Below are 19892 nucleotides of genomic sequence, written 5' to 3'. Positions count from 1 at the left end.
AGCCTGGATCCTGGATGGCTTCCTGAACCACATCTTCTTTATGCCTGACCATCTGAAATAATTGCTCCCACTCATTTGCCGCCTTGCAAAGCACATATGGTGTTTTTCTAATAGTTCTTTCCCCACGACACTGACATATCTTGACAGTCTTTCTTTATTGCTATTGAAAACTTTGCCTTCAGAAGCACAGTCTCTTAAATGGTTTCTACTGATGGATGCTTTTCATTGCCCAATGGGAAAAAAAAAAACTCCTATTGAAAAATAAAAACCTGCACGCATAGAATGAACAAAAAATTTACACATAAGTTTGAGAAACATAGACCTGATACTTGTCAGTTAACGCTGTAGAGTTCATTCAGAAACTTCCATATTAGTTATTTTCAACCATACAAAATGTAGACCCAGAGGTGAAATGAGTGCAAGCATTATTAGCAAAATTGAGTTTCTCGACAACCTCATATGGCAGCTAGGTTCATTCAACATATACTTTTTCTCCTTGTTTCTACACCTTATTTTAACTTACATGTTAGAAGACCATTAGAAAAATAAATGCAGTGATCTTCTTCATCCTGCTATATCAAAAGCAACAAAAGTCTAAATTTCAAAAGTTGAATGCCTATTTCATTCTCAGCCTTTACAAAGCCAACTCCATTTCAATTTCCAAATCCATATAGTATCTCTATTTATTTTTTTAAAAAGTTCTTTGTTTCCCTTTGAGTGCACAATGTGAATAAATCTGGCAAAATTTCTGATAGAGCCGGGCACTGGTGGCTCACGCCTGTAATCCTAGCTACTCAAGAGGGTGAGATCTGAGGATTGCGGTACAAAGCCAGTCCAGGCAGGAAAGACTGTGACTCCTATCTCCAATAAACCACCACAAAACCAGAAGTGGTGCTGTAGCTCAAGTGGTAAAGCACTCACCTTGAGCTGCAGAGCTGAGGGACAGCACCCAGGCCCAGAGTTCAAGCCCCATGACCAAAAAAAAAAAAAAAAAAGAAAAAGAAAAAGAAAAAAAAGAGAAAAAATTCTGATAGAGATAAAAATAGTTGTTACCATTGGTGTGATTTAATAGGTGAGTATCACTAATATACTCTTTTCCTACAGTTTAAGGCACTCTGGAGTAATTTAAATTTATTGTAACAATGAGATGTACAAAACAGTATGTTGAAAACAACTTTACAACTTTGAGGGGGAGGTGGGAGAGGGGAGGGAAGAGTTGGGAAAATGAGGAAGAAAGGGATGGTAGGAGAACAATAAAGGGGGGTGTAACAATGTTCAATAGGAAATGGACTCATTACCTTGCTCATGTAACTGTAACCCCTCTGTACAGTATGTTTACAATAAAAAATATATATTAAAATTTTTGGTAGTACTTTTTTAACCATAACTAGGTATTGAACTTAATGTTCCCATAGGCTAGTCAAGCATTCTATCAATGAGATATGAGCCTATGTTTCTGCAAAAACAAAGAAAGAGAGAGACAGAGAGACAGAGACAGCAAGCAAGCAAGCAAGCAAGCAAGCAAGAAAGGAAGGAAGGAAGGAAGGAAGGAAGGAAGGAAGGAAGGAAGGAAGGAAGGAAGGAAGGAAAAAGAAAGAAGAATTTGAATAGTTCAAATGGCCCTGCTCCCTATTCATTTCAATGAATTCATCTCCACAGAGGATATGTGACCAGACATTAATTCATAGAACCCTCAGTTGCTCTCAGATCCATCATGCCTCTCCTAGCAAGAACTTCAATATATGTTTCAAATAATTTAAGCATGCTATAGCACACTTTTATGTTCAATATTTACTTTTTTATTATATTTATAGCTTCCTGTATATAATCATATTCATATTATATACAAAATAATTTATGAACCTAGTTACTCATTTGAAGGGTAATTTTGACTATATATGTTATTCAGTTATACCAGTTATAATATAACTGATATATGATATAACATATATATCAGTTACATCAGTTATATCCTGACTATTATCTAACCCCTTCTGAAAATTTATCATTTTATTCTTACAGTTCCAAATAAGGAAAGCACATGCTGATAAAAATAAGATCATCTGAATGGTATCTTTAAAGTGGGAGTCCAGAGAATCAAAAGTTGAAAGCTAGTCTTCCACTATAACTAGAGAAGAAAGACTGGCTCTGAATAGAAACATCTCATTAATCCAGTGGTATCAAGGGAAGATTAATATGTTTGTGATAGGGGTTAGGGTGTTAGCTCAGCGGAAGAGCATTTGCCTGGCAAGTGCAAGGCCCTGAGTTCTGTCCTCAACTCTGGGGGGAAAAAGAAAGCTGTAAGTTTGTGACATAGTCCCACATTATACATCAATGAAACCATAACAATCAAACACATTCCTGTGGGTATTTTTAAAATGTGGTTTTGCATACAAATTTACCTATAAATAAAGAATGTAGCTTTTTTTTCTATCTTATTACATAGATCTAAAGTGATTGCTTGGAATCTGGGGGGGAGGAGGTTATTTTGCTTTTTTTTTTTAAAATGTTTTCTCCAACAGTGTTTTATGACTTTGCATGAAGAGGCTCATTTTAGCTATGAATCAAATGGCATCTAAGGCTATCAGGAAGTTCCAAAATTAAATTCTAAGCTTTCTAAGTAAGGACAAATCCATAGAATATAGTAATCCCTCCAAGATATTAACTTGGGAAAAAAACCCACGTTAAAAGGTTCCACATATCATGGAGAATATAGGAGCTGATAGGCGGTGAGAAATCTAAATGTCATGCTGAGTAGAGGTCTTAACTCCCAAACAGTAAAAGACTGTGGAATTTTATCAGGGAAGAAATATATCTGTCTGCTAAACTTGCTTATTTGTTTGAGATCAGCAAGGGACAGCTTGTCCCCCGTGCTTTTCATTTTGCTTATTGCTCTTTTATCACTCAACTGTCAGTTGGAGCCAATCCCATCTTCTCCCACCCCTCCCTTTTTCCTCTACAGAAATGGTGCCTGTTAAAGATTGTTCCTCCAAACCTCACTCACTTTTACATGGAAATATGTATAGTTAGTCGATGCTTTTTGTTATCAAGCTGCCTAGCACTTCCAGACATCCTAAGGTAACATCACCTTTCTGGCACTAAGTGTAAGCCAATCGTACATATGCATCCTCCCCGCCCCCCCCCAACACACACACCTTCTCACCTTACTCTCTTCAACAATGTCTCCTGGTCTGCTTTTCTTACTGCAAGACCTGCTGAAAAGCAGTGCTTAGTTTTAAGCGAGAGAACCCAGTCTAGATTTTGTGCTCTGTAGTTTTTCTTAGCTTTGGTTTAAAGAACAGCATTCTTTGTTTCTAAATTTTTCTGAAAGTCTAGTTCTGGTCTAGTTTCTGTATTATTTTTGAAGGAAATATTGGCAAATAGAGATATTGACAACTACTATTACCTTTATCTGTAATTCATCAGAGATAATTCTGCTACCAGCATGGAGAAAAGAAGCAAAAAGAATGAAAAGACTAAATAAGAGGATATTCTTAACAGAGAAAATAAGATATAATGAAGATTTTTTTTAAAAAATTGTAAATGGGAGTTGAGCAGCAGAAGAAAAGAATACCCAGTAGGTTTCTACCTCAAACCAGTAAATACTATTAAGGACAAAGCATTCTCATATAAAGAAAATCCAACAAGTGCTGACTTGAAGAGATGAGAAACATCTCTGGAAAGGATTAAATAAATTCAGTTTCAGGAACATGAGTTCGGAATGGATAGGAAATACCTAGAAGGTTTTGCTCACTGGGAATGTAGATATAGAGGGCTTGTGCATGCACATGCACACACACACACACACACACACACACACACACACACACACACACACACACACACTCTTGGAACTAAACAGCAATTTGGACAGCAACAGCATATAGCGGACAGACAAAGCTGTCATCATATGCGACTTTCTCAAGAAAAAAGAAAAGGAAGAGGAAGAATTATAGAATAATGCTTTGGGAGATACCCCTATGTAGACCAATGGAGAGACGGAGAACAAGAAGTCATTAGGGTAGAGGAGGAAACAGTCTCATTTGGATGTATAACCTGTTACTTGATGGGGACTTGACCAATCTATAAGTATTAAACAGAATGTAAAAGAAGTGAAGGGAGCAGGTATGAACATCTTGCTTTGAAGACTGAAAATTTATTGGGTCTTTTTGACATTAGGATGTCATTGGTAATACCTTCAATGACCATTGTGTATAATAAGTTAGTGAGAGTAAATATCAGATTGATACTTGATCACTAGTGAAGTTGAATAAGGAGTTGGAGGTGAAGAACTGGAATTAAGAGATATATTCTTTTTGTTTATAATATCTTTCTCCCCACAGTTATTGAGGAGTAAAACACAAAAGTAAAGTCGTTGTGGAGGTACTAGGGTTAGATCTCTGACCCTTAGGCTTGCTAGGCAGGCGCTCTGACCGCTAAGTCATGCCTCCAACTCAATTTAAGGTTGGCTTTCTACTGAGCCTTAATCTATTGCAATAGATAAGATGAGAGGCATGTGCCACCACGTCGAGCTCCTCATTGAGAATCGGTCTCACAGACATTTGATGTGTGGGCTGGCCTTGAACTCTGATTCAAATAACCTTAGCCTGCTCAGTAGCTAGGACTACAGGCATGAGTCACACGTGTGTCAATTAAAGATGTACCTCTTTTGACAACATGTGTAGATGTTTTCCCATCCCTTTCATATTGAAAAATCCCTTTATAGGAGGATATGTATTTAACTAATTTTTATATTTTGAAGTAGTATGTGCTGCCTAAGAATTCAAGAAGAATCTTCTGGCCCAATGAATGAATCAATGAACATTCAAAAAACCAAGATTTTCTCAGTTCCAAATTCTGCTGCTTGTTGGAATGCATAACCTGATTTGAAACAATGAAGAAATGCTGAGCCTTACCTTATTTTATGGCCTCTTAAAGATAATCTTTGGCAGTTCCAGAGAGAAGCTATTAGGATATTCAGAGCACACAGACAACCTGCCAGGCATGTAAATGGCCACTCTGACAGCATTCTCCAAGAGGGGTTTTCAAACCCTCATGTGCTTTACCATTTACCTGTCTCCTTACAAGTAAAGAAACACTTTTTTCCTGTGTAACCACCCACAGGCACTTATTTAATTTTATTATTGCTCTCTGCAGTGCTGCCAGGAAAATCTCCTTTGAGCCTATTTTGATTAATAATATGGTTTGCACTTCTTTGATTTCCAAGCTCATCTCACAGAGAAAGTCCATTGTAGATCTTCACCACCTCAGCTTTGTTTTGAAACATGGGTTCTGATTGATATAGGAACACACCACTGTGCCTGAATGCGAAAGCAACATTGCATACAGAGCCACAGAGAGGAAGAGACAACAATCTAGAATAAATGTGCCAGAGAAATGATCCAAAGAACAAATGTGACCAAAAACATTCAAGATTTCAAAATTCTTTTTTTTTCTTCTTGAGTGAGCAGTGGGGCTTGAACTGAGAGCATGGATGCTATCTCTTAGGCATTTTTTCCCTCAAGGCTAGTCTATACCACTTGAGCCACAACTCCACTTCCAGCTTTCTGGTCGTTACCTGGGGAAAACAGTCTTACAAACTACTCTACCCAGGCTGGTTTAGAACCCTGATCCTCAGATCTCAACTTCCTGAGTAGCTGAATATCTAGGATTACAGATGTGAACTACCAGTGCCTAGCTTCATAATCCTTTTGATTTTCATTCCAGATATGTCTTCCTATATAAGCCAATGATCTTTTGATATTTTTTTCTGTTTGGCATTTTTTATACTCTTTTGGGGCTAAAAATTAGGGCTTGGTCACTATCCCTGAGGATTTGGATCAAGGCTAGTGTCTACTACTTGAGCCACAGTTCCAATTCTGGCTTTGTGGTGATTACTTGGAGATAAAGAGTCTCACAGACTTTACTGCCCAGACTGGCTTCCAATCTCAATCCTTAGATCTCAGCTTCCAGAGTAGCTAGGATTATAGGCATGAGTTATTGGCGTCTGAGTATTTTGTTTTGTTGTTAAAGCCATGTAAAGAAAAGCAGTAGGGACGTTTTAGGTTAAATTTGTGAATCAAACATCCATTTTTATGACATGCCGTGTCTCCAACTGGCCGTGATGGAAATATCCAAAATATTTGTGTGAAGTTGGCTTGGATTCCTCATATAGTATATGATTATTTGGCTAGAGATATGAGAGGCAAGTTTGCTCTTTTCCGTATTGTTTCAGCTAGTTACATCTGCTCTGGGGTAGGCCTGTTCTTTGCTCCATTGCCCTACCAGATGCCCTTTTCCTCCCTAATCCTTCACCCCAAGATTATGTGTAATTCAGAGTTCAATTATTTTCAGCAACATGTAGAGAAGTATATATATATATATATATATATATATATATATATATATATATATATATATATATATATTAGCTGCACAGCAGGACAAATAACCTAGCATTAACTGATTGACACCCTTTGCATTAAAACTTGCCTAGAAAAATATCTTTGCTCCCCTAGAAGTTTAGTCCTATAACCTGCTGCTATCTGCTTTTCTCCTCAGACCAAGCCCAACTACCGGTAGCTCCCATCCAAGGCTTCAGATCATTTCTGCTGCAGAGAAGTTTAGTTAGTCCTTTGATCATAAACCATCTGCTCATGCCCTCATTCCTGTATTTATGACCAAACCTGACTCTTCTCTCCCTAGGAGAATTCTGTGCCAGCCCTTAAAGTAACACATTCCCTCTCCCTCCCCCCACCCCCTTCCCACACACACACCACCACCTCCTTCTGCTGCTACTTTCAAATAAAGCTCACATGCTTGGATCCTCCATTAGGGAGACTATGGGTTTATGTTATTACATTCTTCCTGGGGAAAAAAGGGGAGATTTGTTTCACTTCTTTTACTTTGGCCCCAAACAATTTATCCCAGTCCCCTGCTTCCTTGGTCTGTCTGTTTTCTTTTCTTTTTTTTCCTCCAGCAATGAAATGGATGAAGAAAGAATAGTAAATTTTTAGTGTAGAGTAGGCCTACACTCCCTCACCTCATCTGGGTACTCTACACCCAGACTTTCTTACCCTTCTCATTCCAGCATATGTAAAATGTCTACACTCCCGTGTTCAAGGTCTATTTCATCCTCCACAATTTTCTGTCCCATGTACTTTTTTCCCCTTTTCATACTCTCTGTGCTAAGATTCCCAACTGGTCAAACTTAATTTGCTAAATTAGCCATCTCCTACCATTTCCCAGTCAGGCAGTAAGACACCCATTTATTCTCATAAAATATTCTTTGAGAAGAGACACAAAGAAAAAAATGGGCAAATTTATATGATCAAAGAAGCCATGGGGAAAACTGAAAATATGGAAAGGGAAGAGAGTGCAAGGAGATACAATTTTAAATGAGGTCATCGGAGAAGGGCTCACTGATAAGTTGATATCTAAGTAAATATTGGTATATTTGTTTCCTATTGCTTCTTTAATTATACACCACTGGTGATTTAAAGCAATACACATTTAAGTCATAGAGCTTTGGATGTCAGAAACATGAAACCAGTGTTTTCTGGTTGATGGGCTTATGTCTCTTTCCCATATTTAGGGCTATGTTGTAGCACTGTGCTTCAGTGATGGCTTTTGTCTGTGCATCAAATCTCTGCTGCACTCTAATGATTATATTTAGAGTCTACTGGATAATCTGGGATAATCCACTCATCTAGCCAGCGTCAACTTAATCCTTTCTGAAAAATCTCCTTTGTTTTACAATGTTATATTCACAAGTCCAAATGATTAAAACAAAGGTATCAAGTTGCAGGCCATTGTTGAGCCTAACACAGAGAATAAAAGAATAAACCATGTAAATATGTGTGGAGAGGGAGGTAGGCATTTTTAGCACATAGAATGGCAACTTCAAAAGTCCTCAAATATAACAAATACTAAGGAAGCCAGATAGGCTAGAGTGAGGAGACTCTAGAGAGCAGAGAGGTCAGAGAGGAAATGATCGACCAGCTGAGTAGTTCTATCAATTGGCTATTATAGATTATAGTCTTATCCAGTGGAAAGATTTGAGCTTTTACTCTGAAGTGAAAAAAATATCAACTATTTCACTATCCAGGTGAATATATTAGAAGTGACATAATGTTCTATTCCTTGCCACTGGTACAACTTCATGAAAGAGGTATATATTTTTTTCTGACTTTTTCTTTACTTCTACCAAAGTGTGTGTGTGTGTGTGTGTGTGTGTGTGTGTGTGTGTGTGTGTGTGTGTGTAAATGCATGTGCACATGCCTGTGTATAAAAGTTGATGGTCAGCTGGGTGCTGGAAGCTCATATCTATAATCCTAGCTTCTTCAGAAGCTGAGATCTGAAGATCAACATTCCAAGCCAGCCCGGGCAGCAAAGTTCGTGAGACTCATCTCCAATTAACAGGCAAAAAGCCAGAAGTGAAATTTTATCTCAAGTAGTAAAGTTCAACTCTGAGTACTTGCACCCCACACACACAAAATGTGAGTATTTTGGCATTGCTCAGTCCTCTTCAAGTAATGCACTGTTGCAGGGCATTCGTGTGATGACATAGTGCTGATGTCTCTTGTAAAGATTTTGGCCTCTGTTTGAGATGAGAGAGCTAATGTGAAGAATCCTCCAGTTCAATATATTAAAAAAATTTTAATCTATGAGTCTTTCCAATTACTTTGCCAAATTAGTATCCCCTTGGATTTCATTGGTCACTGTATTATGTTTGCAGTATTTGTCCTGATAAGGATTTATGAATCATAAATAATGAAAATGATTGCAGATGGGAGGAAAGGAAGGAGGTGGTCTGCAGGAACTATTTACATAGTTGTCAGTACTGGCAAGCATTACCTGGACAAGTTCAAGCCATTTGTGATGGGAAAATTTACCTGGCATTCCCAAGACCTACTAATGAGGCTCTCCAGCATCAAGAACACAATAAGCTTGTTCACATGGCACCGAGAGCCTCTGCATTTTGGCTCCTCTCTTATGCTGCTGCCTGGCACAGCAGAGTCTGACAGTGTTCAGCACTCTCCTGGGCCTGACTATTGTTTCCACTGTGGACTTGGAGAGCCAATTTGGAAGTCAAAAACTGAACCTTGTCTCTTTCTGTTTGCATTTCTGCCACAACAGTCTAATTCTCCAGACAAGGTGGATGTATCTGAAGGAAGCAAAAGGATCGGGTGCAAGGAAGTTCAGGTCTAGGATTTTAATGTATTTTCTGATTGCTCAGTGCATTTCTAGCTTCGTATATATATATATATATATATATATATATATACCAGCAAGTCATGGACAAAGAAAGGAAAATGATCAACAACAAGAAACAAATTTCACACTAAATAATGGCCACAAAGATCTCTATTTCAAAGAAGAGTAGAAAGTGTATTGTGTTTGGAAGTGGCATTATGTCTCAAGTGGTAGAATGATCACCTTGAGCTAAAGAGCTCAGGGACAGCTCCCAGGCCCAGAGTTCAAGTCCCACAACCAACAACAACAACAACAACAAAGTATGTCATATTAAAATCCCTTATTTTTTAGTTTATTTCTGGTCCTTCTTCCAATCATATGTCCTGTCCCATTCTGCGCTCTTGATAATAAATATAAATCTACTAATATACAGTTCTGTACTCTATTCAACATTACATACTAGAATTATTCACCCATAAGAAATGCTGAGACTTCTCTGCTGTATAAACATGAAAGAAGGCAGGTTGATATACTGGTTTTTGTTCACCAGGGTTTACAGGTTTTCAGTTCACCAGGTTTGAACAATTCTAGATGGTACCCCATGAATTTCCTTCTAAAGAAATTATCCAATGCTTGGATATTGAAGTCCTTCATATATAATACGTGGTGGCTACATTGAGAACATACCACTTAAGTCCTCATAAAGAATACATACAATAGTGCATTAGCATGCCAAGAATGAATGGGATTTCAAGGGAAATTTTAATAAGTCATTCAAGACAGGCAGGAGAACAACAAAGACAATGAAAGAGACAAAATGTGAGAAGAAAAATGCATCCTAAAGCAATGATTCACTGAGTTATTTTTCTAGAGCTAGCATAACAGAATACCACAGCCTGGACAGACTGAATAAGAGCAAATTGTTTACTCACAGTTCTGGCAACTAGAACTCCAAGATTAAGATGCTGGCAGTTTTGGTTTCTCATGACTTCTTTGACTTCTCTCTTGGACTTACAGACCCTGATGAGTTTCTGTGTGACCTAATGCCATCTTCCCAGAAGGAAGATAGATAGATAAGATAGATTGGCTGAAGACCCACTCTAATGTTCTTGTTTTTTTAACTAAATCATCACCAGAAATCTCTAAACACAGTCACAGTCTTGGTCTTAGAGGTTTTCACTCTACCACTTGAGCCAGATTTCCACTTCTGTCTTTTTGCTGGTTAATAGTAAATAAGAGTATCACTGTTTTCTACCTGGATCCTCAGGTCCCATCCCCTTGAGTAGTTAAGACTACAGGCATGAATCACCACAGGTTAAAACTTATTTAAGAAAATTGACAGCCAAGCAATAGGTCTTAATATTTTTATAAGGGAATTGCACCTACCAAAAAAGACCATAGACCACATATTCCAGAGTGTTGACAGAATAAAGACAGAATAAAAAGGAAAACAAAAATACTTCCTAATTTCCTTGAGAAGTAAGAAAAATGTTATTGTATAAGTATGATAATATATAATATGTAATATAGGATATGTATTATGTGTATTAAAATAAAACCTGATATTATATTATATGAAAATATAGATATCCTATCATATATAATATATTATCATATAATATATATCCTATTATTATAAGTAATAAAGGATATGTATTATATCTTCTATTATTATATATTGTTATAAATAATGTAGGATATGTTATATCATGTTATAGTATATCCATGATAATATTATATCATCAAATAAATAATATATAATATCATACAAATAAAATGCAGAGTACAAAGAAAGAAAGTAAAATATGATCAGACTTATAAAAGTGGGGCCAAAGGAAATGATAATCAGAATTCTTTAGAAATAGTTTGTTGCAGGACAGAAACAGAAGAAGAAATGTAATAAAAGAAGAAACAGAAGAAATCTAATAAAAACTTGATTATTACGTGGTATAAGAAAAAGTTCAATAAAATATATTCTACCTTGTCAAAACAACAACAAAACCTAGGCATCAACACAAGAGTCCCTAATAACCAAAGCAGGAATACACTGAGAAAGAAAAATGATTGAATAAATAAGGGAAGATGATATATAAGCAAATGAAAAATTGAGCAAATAAATATAGAGGAAATGCAGTTCTTTCATATAAAATCCAAGTTAATAATACAGAGGAAAATATAAAAATGCCATTAGGCATTAGGTAGTGATTGTCACAGACAAAGATCAACAGACAGATACTAAAATAAGAAAGTGACAGCTTGAAGAAAAAGTGTATTGCAAAGTCTTAAAGTAGCTCCTGACAGTATTAATTAATTACAAAGGGACAGAGAGTAACTTTACAGACAGGACTCCAACAGAAAACCCATAAGGGGACAATTTCAGGTTAATACCAATAATAACAAAACATATCAACATCATGGACCTCATGACAGGATCTACTGAAGAGAGCATAGAATCATTTCTGTGATATTGTAATCAAAGGTTTCATCTTGATTCATTTATGAGAAAACTTCAGATAACCACAAACCAAATAACATGCTGACAAAATAACTGATTATTAATATAAGTGATAAAGTTCACAAAAGCCTTTGAAATAATACTGTGAAAGAAAAGGAAAGACTGTTAGAAACTATGAGAGACTAATATAAATAATAAGTAAATGCAAAATGGGTGGGATTCTGGAATGGGAAATAGCCATTACTAGTAAAATTTTAAAAAGGTGTTTAGTTCAGTGAAGAATGTTATACCAGTGTTAATTTCTTGCTATGATAGCTATTATATGGTTAAGGGTTATGAATACAGGTTACCTGGTAGATCTTTGTACGAGTTTTGCATATCCTTTGCAATCTAAATCTTTCTGTGAGTCATATTTTAAAAAACAAGAAAATGACCAGAACATGATTTATTTTTAAAATATTTCCTGAATAGTCTATTTGTCTCCCCAAGATTTGGAACAATGCTATGATCTATCTTGTCAGAGTCCTATATATTCAACTTTGCCCTTGAAAGTTTCCACTGTGACATCATTTTGGTCCAATAAATCTGTTGTTGATATTGTTCAATACAACCTAAGTTTTGTCTGCATGTGATTTAAACACAGATGACATTTTGTACACTATGGAAGAGACTTTTCAATTCTAAGGTCAAGATTTAGTATGTCCATATTTGCCTGTTCAATAGACATCAAACTGAAAGGAAAAGAAAATTAAAGAGGATTCTATTCTTTCTTTTCAATATAAGATGCTGACACCTGATTATTTTAAAGTTTAAAAATATTTTTGGAATTTAGGGAAAATTTTAATCATAAACTCAAAAATGTGGATAGAGTATTGACAAATGACGAAGTTCATTTTGGGGAATAACTTTCAGCCCTCTCATTTCAATATGACATGACTCACTTCCTGTCTGGGAGCCTATGGTGTGCTATGCTGTCTGAACCTCTGAGTAACATCAACTAGAGTGGGAGGTGTATACTCAAGAGCGAATATCTATTTTCTCATAGTCAATCTTCAACACCAACTCCCTAATTTATTTCTCGGTTCACTCCTCTGCATCTCTTATTGAATCTCCACAGGGATTCAACAGCTTAATTTTTCTAAAATAAAGTTAGTATACCTTATCCTCCTATGAATTTCCAATAAACATTCCCTGATTCTGAAGTAGGTCAATGTTAGCATGAAAATTTATTTGGTGGTCTTGAGAACTAGTATATAAAGTAAACAAACTCCTAAATAGTGTGCAATTTCTCTAAATCCACCTTCCACCTCATTTTTTATGTTCACTCAGATATTCATGTATTTATATTCCTAATTGCATAACATGGGAAGGCAAATGTTTATATAACCAGTTGGATCCTAGCTACATTGGTAGGAAGACAGATATTCAAATAAATTTGATATAATGTTATAATATTTGCATAAACCTTTGATCTTATGAAACAACAAAGTCCTTTGCTCTAAAACAATTGAAGCCCAAATAAAATATGAGCTTCAATTTTTCAAATATTGCACTAACAAAAATTGAGTAGAATAGTAATTAGAACTCCAATTTCTCAGTTGCAATTCATTGATCTTTTCCCATAACACTAATTTCTTAGGATTTTTTTCCTCTACTTAATGCAATCTATTTTTGACCAAAAATTGTCTTCATACATATAGCCCCTTTAGCAATACTTTGAGAAACTTTCATTATCCTCATATCTCCTAACTTTTGTCTCCCCAACAAAAATTTTATAACTAAGCAAGTATGGTGGCACTCACCTGTAATAACCAGTATTCAGGAAGCTGAGGCAGAAGGATCTCAAGGTGAGGCCAGCTGGCATCAAGGCAGAGGTAGTAACAAGTGAATGAAACAAAGAGTCACATTGTTATTTGACATTGTTTTCATGTTCATAATTCTGTTTATAATTCGTGTTTAAATTTTGTCGATTAAAGAGGGCCAAATTTCATAAAATCCAGATGAGAACATTCCCCCGTGTCCCAAATTCACATATGGGGTCTCACTTTACATCTCTATTAAAATACCAAATAGAACTCTCAAATTTCATGGTGAAAACTTGAAATCCTGAAACTACCCACCATCTCTTGTTTTATTTGTTCTGTCAATTAAGTATAGCTTCATCATTTCAACTTTATTTGACCCATCATTTTGGAATTATGCTCTAAAGGCTCGGGATTATCCAAGAAAGTCTTGAGTTGAGTTTTTTAACTTGAAGTTATAACTCTTACTTTAAAACTAAGCAAACTTCAATCTTTGCTCCTAAGACATTAAACTGGTTGAATGGAGCCCACTCATATTATGGTAGCATCTCCTATAAATGGTTATAAATGATCACATCTCAACAAAGAACTTTATCATAATATTTAGACTTATAAAGTAACATAGCATAATAACTAATACAGTAACAGCTTAATCTAGCCAAGGTGACAAAAAATTAACTGACAGGCATTATCTTTGACTTTTCTATATACAAAACCCAACCATCTCTCCACTCTATCTATTTAGCACACTGGTCCCAACTTACAATCATGTCTTGTCTGGCTTATTGTAATTGCCTCATACAAGGCTTCTCTTCTACCTATTACATATTCTCCATGTGCTTCTGACCTCAGGCTTATTGATTTTGTCCTCTTTTCTTCCTGGAAGTATTTTATCCCATGTTTCCACATGACTGCCAAAAATCACTTCCTTCTGTTATTAACTCAAAAGTTGCTCTGTTAGTTAGGTTTCTGTCACTTTAACAAATACCTGAGATAAACAACTTATTAAAAAAGGAAGGTTTAATTTGGCTCCCACTTCAGAGGTTGTAGTCCATGGTCAGTTCTCTCCATTGCTTTGGAGCTCGTGGTGAGAGGAAAGCTTGTAGAGTCAGAGGAAACGTCTTATCCCATAGCACTGGGGGGACAAGATAGAGAAAGGCTGGACTCCAAATATCTCCTTCAAGGACACACCCTCAATGACCTAATTTTCTACTATTAGGCCCCACCTATTAAAAGTTCCACCAGCCTCCTACTGGCTAAGACAAGGCATTAGTGGATGGGCCTCTGGGGCTCATTGCAGAACTACACTATAGCAGTCAGCATCACAGCTAAACTTCTTGTAGCTCCATTTATCATGATATCATGTCATATTCTTCACTTCCCATTTCCTGTTTTTTTAAGACTTAAATGTTGTCCTACATATTATTCTCCCCTATATAAAATGTGAGCTTCAGAGGTAATAATATGTATATGTGTATATGTGCCCTTGGGAATGTTACCTGGATGAGCTAAGACCCAGTACATTGTAAGCTACATAGTAGGTACCATGTCCCCATAGTAGGTGACATTTTGAAGTTAAAATTAGAGAAAAAAAATTGTGATTTAGAATGTAAGTGATTCAAAGATTATTCAAGAGTGAAGAAATAATGCACAAAGCCCAACCTAAAATAAATAACACAATGTGAGACAATAAGTGATCAGTGTAATGGAAAGGTAAACTTCACAGGAGGGTTAATTCGTGTAGAATTTGGATTCGTTAACAGAAGTTGACTATAAACCATCTTATTGACACTTTATATTACATAACAGGGAGATGCTAAAAGCTTTTAAGAAAGGGAATGACACAATCAATTATATTTGCAGAGAAATAAATTATAAACTTTAATTCAGATGACATAGGGAGAGCTGAGAAAGAATGTTGACTTTGAAAATAATCTCACTTAGAATAACAATCAGGGTTACTGTGTCTTAAACAGAGAGAGGAAAGTACTAACTATATTATTAAGGAGATGAATCCATCCCCTACATTAAAGACAAAAATTATTAGAAGTGATTATTATAAATTTCTAAGTCTCTGTTACCCTAAAATAAAAATTCATTTTGAGTAATAAACAAATATAATTGCAACAACAATTGGGGTCCACAAGGGAGTGTGGAACTAATTATTTTCACCCTCTAAAGTACCTGCTGTGGTTTATCTGGCTTGCAAGATAAATGCTTTAACTCATTAAATTTACATAAATCCCCTTGCAGCAACTTTTTTTTTATCAGTGCACACACACAAGGAATTGATTTTCTAACACTATCTAACTTTTTTCAATTAGCATACCTACATTTGCACTTTATTAAATTCAGTTCTGCTTCATGTCAAATATCTTATCAACTTATCACCAAGAAAGTGTAGACTCCAGAATCAATTGAAATTTGAAAATTTAATTTCCTATCTAATGAAGAGAATCTACCTCTTCAGGCCTTCTATAATACACCTACTGCTTTCATTAAATCAAAACGAGTAACTTACCCTTAGTAGGTTTAGGTGCAAAAACCTTAGAAATATCTGGTAAATAAAACTGAAAGTTTATACAGAAGATTGGGACATCATGAAGAAGATGGTTGGATAATTTCCTTTTCTTTTTCTTCTTTTTTTAAACAAAATGAATGGTTTGAATTTTTCGTAGTGTGAGTTAGTCATCCTCTTGGGCAGAACACAGTTTGTAAGTTGATTTGTAATATTAGGTTGCAATCAAGAAGCAGAATCCTACCTTCCATTATACCTACTAAATGTGACAGAATAAAAGTATAAATACATACTTCTGCACTTACCATGTTCTCTAAGTGCCATTCAAAGAGGGTCAAGTAGCATTTGAGAGATGGAAAGAAGAAGCAGAAGGATGTAATTATACCTTTAATCACATTAAAGAATAGATTAAAATAGATCTCAGGGTGATCAATTACACAAAACACTCAAAGGCAACTTCAAATATTAGCCTGAAGGAGAGGTGACTGACTCTCGTTCTTTCTTCCTTGGGTTCAGAGTGGTTCTGATTTGATTTTTTTGCTGACAGATTTATAGATTTACTATTTATGGGCACATCTGTATTTAAACCAAACATCAGCAGTCTATGGCCTGATTAAAATGGCCTTACACTGCCCTTCAGCCTGACTAAACTTTAGACAGGTTTACCCTGACTAGAAGCTTCTGCCATTACTTGCCATAGGGAAGGTACTTCATGGAACCTGACATTGTTACTGTTTGCTCTATATGTCCTCTACAACTTAGTAATGTCTTTCCCAAAGATTTGGAAAATATGATCATAAAAGATTCAGCCCAGTACCTTTCTTCTATCTCATCATAGAGTTTACATATGGTTCATTCTTTTTTTTTTTTTTTTTTTTTTTTTACTTTGAGTGGAAGTTTATTCATTCTCTTTTCTCTATTCCAATAGTCTTGGTTCTTATTGCAGGAGTTAAGATTTAGATAAATCTTCCTTACCTGTTCAATTGCATCCAGTGCAGTTTTTCTTTGACAAAACTTAGAAGAATGTTTTCCATCAGTCTCCATAGCCATCAGTCACAGATCTGTTTGGGCCATAGTTTTAATGGTCAAACCCAAAGAGTAACAAGGACACAAAACCAGGATCTGTGTACACACATGATTGTGTATTAACTGGGTGAGCTGGGGAGCATTTTGCCTTTAGTTTTCCCCTCATCTGCAGGAATTTAAGTTCATAATTTCCATAACTGATTAATAATTTACATGCAAAATATAAAGCTTTTTTCATAGTCAATAGGCAGTCTAAAAACTGAGAAGCTGAGAAGGTGGCTCAGTGGTAGAGCGCTTGCCTTGCATGCCTGAGGCCCTGGGTTCAATTCCTCAGCACCACATAAGCAAAAAGAAAAAAGCTGGAAGTGGCACTGTAGCTCAAGTGGTAGAGTGCTAGCCTTGAGCTGAAGAGCTGAGGGACAGTGCCCAGGCCCAGAGTTCAGTCCCCACGACTGGACCCAATAAAATAAAACACTTAAAAAAAACTTACATTTACTATTAAAATATTATATTGTAATATCCAATTATACAGCTATAATTTTTAATAGCTTGATACAAATTCACTAAGATAAAAAATCTACACAGAGTCAAAATCCACTAAGAGGCCAATGGAAGGATTTGAAACACCAGCCATAGAGAAATTATTCTTACAAAGTTTGATCATTTATTTTAAAAAATCTGATTTTTTAAATAAACCTTCTGGATTTTAAATCTCAATAAAATATAATCTAGTATATTTTTAGTTTTGAATTAGTACACATTTGTAGAAATGCTGGAGTTTCACTGTGATATTCCCATACATACACACAGTATTCTTTGAATAAATTCACCCCTCCACCATATTCCCATTCTTTCCTTCCTTCCCTCTCTGTAAATTCCCCAGCCGTAAAATTGTTTACTTGGGGCATTTGTTATTCATCAAAGAAACTTAAGTTAGCTTTAGAAATAATTTAGCAAGAAGGTGATCACTTCCAGTCTTCAGACATTTGAACGCCAGACTAGTTTTCTCTTTGCATAAACATATCACAAAGCCAACACTGTATTTAAATAGATACCCTCATAGAAATGAAAATAACACATAACATGAAAGCTACATTCCACACATTCAAAAGGAAAAATCTGGAGAGACTTTTCAGAGGACTAAGGATATTTACCAGTAAGCGTAATCTGCAGAACAAAACAAACTGAGCCAAAATTAAGTTATACAGGAGTATAGAGTAACAAGACAGAGAGGAAACTGCTGAAAGAAGTGAAGATATTTGCAAATAGATTTTGAAGGAGAAAAGAAGGAAAGGAGCTCACCAGAGTCTTGTGTTTGGATTCATTACTACTAAGGGCAGTTCGGATGTTCTCATCAATAACAGGATGTAGTGTTTCTAAAGACCACTCTAGGGCACAGGGAAAGATGACACTGGCAAAATGACATGCCAAATTGTTTTACCCAGAAAGAGTTGATCTAGCTCTGTATGCTGTTGGAGAGAATTACATGTGCATTGCTGAGGGAGAAATTCAGCCTTTTTATTTTTCATACAATTCAAACAAAAACCAGGACATAAATCAACATAACAAAAGATGTGAGGCTTATTTAATACAATTCTATTGCAGTCATCAAAAGCTTTTCTCTCTTCAGAACCTCATTCTCCACAAGAAGTTAGTCATCTCACAGAGCTAATGAAACGCACCATCAAAGAAGCATTTATATTCACATGAATAAGCAAAAGTAGAGGCAGAGCCACCTACTGGGGGTAGTGGGAAGTGCAACTTCCCATTTACAAATACATCCTCATGGCTAACTGCAAGAAATTTCCTCCAATAGGGTCATTCAGAGTTGGGCATTCTTTCTCTGAAGGTCCAGGTTAAAATATACATCTGATAGCTGAAAAGAAAACTAGAGTTCTTTCCCAGGTATAATCCTCATCTTAATAGTTGCATTACAGACAACTAAATATGGGCTATATCTTCAAAGATTTTTTTTTTCCTTTCAAGTACTCCATTCATATGAGTTGGCTTACATATCACTTATATATAGAATTAATAATACATTAGAACTTATAACCATTATATATGAGTGAAGACAATTACAAAGGTAAATAAAATTATATAGTCAACAATGTAACCTATGTTACAAATTATATAGTCAACAATGTAACCAATGTTACAAATGTAACCTAATGTGAAGGGAAGGCTGTTTTGCTTAATGCAAATATGTCAAATGAATGAATTTCTCATTACGGAAATTTTATTCAGATATCATATTTGACATAGATATTTTAAGCATCTATTGTTTGTGCAATCATTTTGACTCTGTTTTCCTATCTATAAACCTCACTATTTCAGGGAGGGCTGATTGATGTTATTGTTATTGTTAACATATAAATCCATTTTGCAATAGTTGGCTTTAAGATGATTGTTCAAATGATCCAAAATATTTATTTTAAAAAATATCATAGTCAATAGGTGCTGGTTCATGCCTGTAATACTCACTATTCAGTGTTGTAAGATAACTTACTAGGGAAGCCACATTTTAGAAGATGGAATTTTGGAGTCTTTATTACACAGTTAGTAGGCTGCAGGCAGCCAGTAGTTACAAAGCCCCCAAATACACATAACACAGCCAGGAAACAGGCCAGATAGGAAAGAAAGAACAAAAGCAATATCAACAAACCAATTCAGCTCTTATGGAGACAAAGCAGGACACAGGACAGGATCACAGAGACCCAAGTGGCATGGTGCAATGGTACCAGTGGTCCAGACTTAAATAGGGTCAGGGCAGGCTGCAGGTCCACAGGAAATGCCTAATCCCAGACACTGGACTGACAGGTTCAGTAACCTATCAGTCAAGTGCCTATCTCTTCCTCCAGTGATCCAGACACACCTGTCACCAGACAACACCCAT

This window comes from Dipodomys merriami, unplaced genomic scaffold (assembly GCF_024711535.1).
Source record: "Dipodomys merriami isolate MVZ:Mamm:240054 unplaced genomic scaffold, mDipMer1.0.p SCAF_10, whole genome shotgun sequence".
NCBI lineage: Eukaryota > Metazoa > Chordata > Mammalia > Rodentia > Heteromyidae > Dipodomys > Dipodomys merriami.
The sequence above is the reverse complement of the archived record's forward strand: the minus strand, read 5'-3'. Positions refer to the sequence as shown.